The sequence below is a fragment of the Olea europaea genome, unplaced genomic scaffold (assembly GCF_002742605.1).
Source record: "Olea europaea var. sylvestris unplaced genomic scaffold, O_europaea_v1 scaffold3034, whole genome shotgun sequence".
NCBI classification, from domain to species: Eukaryota; Viridiplantae; Streptophyta; class Magnoliopsida; order Lamiales; family Oleaceae; genus Olea; species Olea europaea.
The window spans coordinates 71624-74341 of record NW_019249022.1 but is presented as its reverse complement, the minus strand read 5'-3'; the positions used below and the strand labels follow the sequence as shown (position 1 = coordinate 74341).

Sequence of the window (2718 nt, the reverse complement as noted above, 5' to 3'; positions counted from 1 at the left end):
TAAAAAGGGTAAAATAAATAAATTATCAGCAGTAAAAAGCTATAAACGATTCTAGAACAGCTATTCTATTTTCACAATGCAACTAAACAATAGCAATTAAGTTGGATCAACCTTAAATAGATCTTTAGTCAAAATCTCGCACAACCACAATTGCACCAGTAACATAAACACACATAAAAAAATTAGTCATTTGCCAATCAAAACGCCAAGATCCTACATAAATATCTAATAGATGTGCAAAATTAATCGATAGAGAGATATACATCCGTACGTTTTCCTTTACCTAGGACCTTGTGCAGAGGCTTTTCGCGGCCAAATAGAAGGTAGCTAGACCTTGTCCTTGACCGCAACTGCCTTCGTCTAAAAGAAAATGGTTAATTAGAAGTATATTTTCTTCAAACAAACAACTGTATTAAGATTATAATGCAAAACACAGTAATAAATTGAAGCTTACCACAACAACTTACCACTGCCAGTGGCTGTAATCACCTAAGCAAAATTTTCTCAATTTCTTTTTGGTAGGGGCAAAATTTCGAAAATCTAACATTCCTGTACTGAAAAATAATCAAATCGTTAAAAGTCTTAAAGAAAAACAAACGGATAGAAATTAAAAAAGTAGAAATTTGAGAGTTGAAAAGGAACCTTCAGGGTCGACTCCATTTCAGTGTTTATTTTTTTGTCGACTGATTAGTTAGTTCTGATGAAGAGAACACAGTCTTTGTATTCTCTACATGATATCCACAAAAGCATAGGCAAAAAAGAAGCAGAAATCTGGCCTTGTGGTCCTTGATCGCGAGCTTTAGATCCTCCTATACATCGTCGGTCACCGCAATGGATCCCAATTCTTCATCTTCATTCTTCCTCATCGACAGTGGAACGAAAATCACCTTCATTTTTTGTCTTAAGATATAGACTACGAAAGGTGTAAGAGAAGCTAAAAAGGTATATATAAGGTAGATATTTGTATGAACGGTGAAGAGTTGGATACCTAACAGGATCTGGAGTGTGAAATGGGTGGCATGGGATTGAATGGTGGAGGCCTAAACAATATTAATTGAGTGTTGGGAGTGATGAAAAATGAGATGATATCAGTCAATAATCATGGCTTGCTGTTTTTGTCCACACAGGCAACATGTGAGGAGAAATCATAGATGAATAGTAATTGAGATTCTCTCTTTTCAAGAAAAGTAGTGATAGTGAAAAAAGCACCCTGATTTCACCTTTAAAGTTCCAATAAATTTTCTTCTTTAGCTCCTATAGTACACCCAAAATGGGTGCAAAAATTTCAAGATGTACTCAACTAGATGGGCAAAGAGAATAATGAAACACAATGAAAATAAAATTTCCTAATTGCAAGAATTTAATGCTGCACGTGATTTAAAATTTAAGATAATAGTTATGATTGAAGTGTGATGTCAAGATGCTTAAATCTTTGGTGTCATTGCCTCTAGATTTGTGGTTTTCTCTCTCTCTCTCTCTCTCTCTCTCTCTCTCTCTCTCTCTCTCTCTCTCTTTTGAAATAAATTTCATATTTATTTATCGTGTCAAATAGTCAAGAAAACAAATTTCTAGATTGTTTTCACTCATTTTTGGGTTTAATAATGAAGCAAACATATTTCTTCATTTTTTTCTGAAGACCAATGAAAAAAGTAATAGGCAACTTTAGTCTAATCTGCATAGACTATCATAAAAGGGCAAAAGAATACACCACATTAAAAAACATTGCAATCTTGTGGGACGTGGATTTCAACGGATATTTTTTTTTACTTAAGCATTAAAAACATGGAGTTTTCAAATAATGAAATTCGAAAATGCTTAATAGATTGTTGAGATGGACGAGTGACTAAAAAATATAACTTGAGTTTTTGTCATCTTAAGCTACTTCATAATTTCACTCATCTATATGAGGTTTAGTTAAAAATCTTCAAATTAATTATTTTATCTTTTTGCAAAAATAAGGTTATTTAGGGAACATATGATGGGACAAAAACTTATGGGTCTTTTTTATGGTTTGTCGCGTGATTATTTAGAAAATAAAGCACTATTCTCTAGAGTCATGTAACATGTGATGTATGGTTACTTATGTAATAAAGTACTATACATTAGAGTCATGTGACATTAATGCTTTAATAGGTACTATAGAATTAATTCTATGAAATGATGGGTACAAAGTTTAAGGCACCTAATTCTAGACTAGATAAAATAGACGAAACCAATTGAAACAAATCATGTGGGTGTGCTGTGAGTACTTGATAAGTGATTTGAATTTTTACAAATATTTCAGGATGTGTTATGGGTGCTACACATGGGTTTGGGCTAGACTTCATACTTAATCTAGTTGTTGTTTTTGAGCCACATTATATTTCTAAGAATGCATTTTTGAATAATGTATTGATAAAAAATGTGTGGTTAAAAAATAAAGAAAATATTTGAATTTGAGTGTAATAATATTTTATTGAAGAATGTATGGTTCAAATAATGTCAAATCATTGTTTAAAAATGTATTTTTTTTTTAAAAATGTAACTCAAACATGGCCTTAGTACTTTCTTAGGCGATTCATCTTGTGTAGTTTGTCTTTCACAATATTTATTGCTTTCACAACTTTAAGTGATCGACTCCTGTTATTAGGCTACCTGTACATTGCTCGGGCATGGCTTGTCGTAATATGTCGTATGAATATTTCTTTAAAATGCCTATATTATCTTGTAATGAGTTGT

The 2718-nt window shown here is 32.1% G+C and overlaps 1 long non-coding RNA gene across 2 annotated transcripts; it reads right to left on the bottom strand.

The window, feature by feature from the left end:
• Positions 1 to 288: 288 nt before the first annotated feature.
• On the bottom strand, positions 289 to 1024 carry LOC111384883. Of its 2 annotated transcripts, none has more exons than XR_002700975.1 (3): positions 643 to 1024; positions 468 to 554; positions 289 to 360 (listed from the first exon to the last, which is right to left on the bottom strand). It is a non-coding gene; the product is annotated as an uncharacterized LOC111384883 (long non-coding RNA). The 2 variants fall into 2 exon arrangements; XR_002700976.1 differs by having other exon boundaries at positions 468 to 549.
• Positions 1025 to 2718: the final 1694 nt, after the last annotated feature.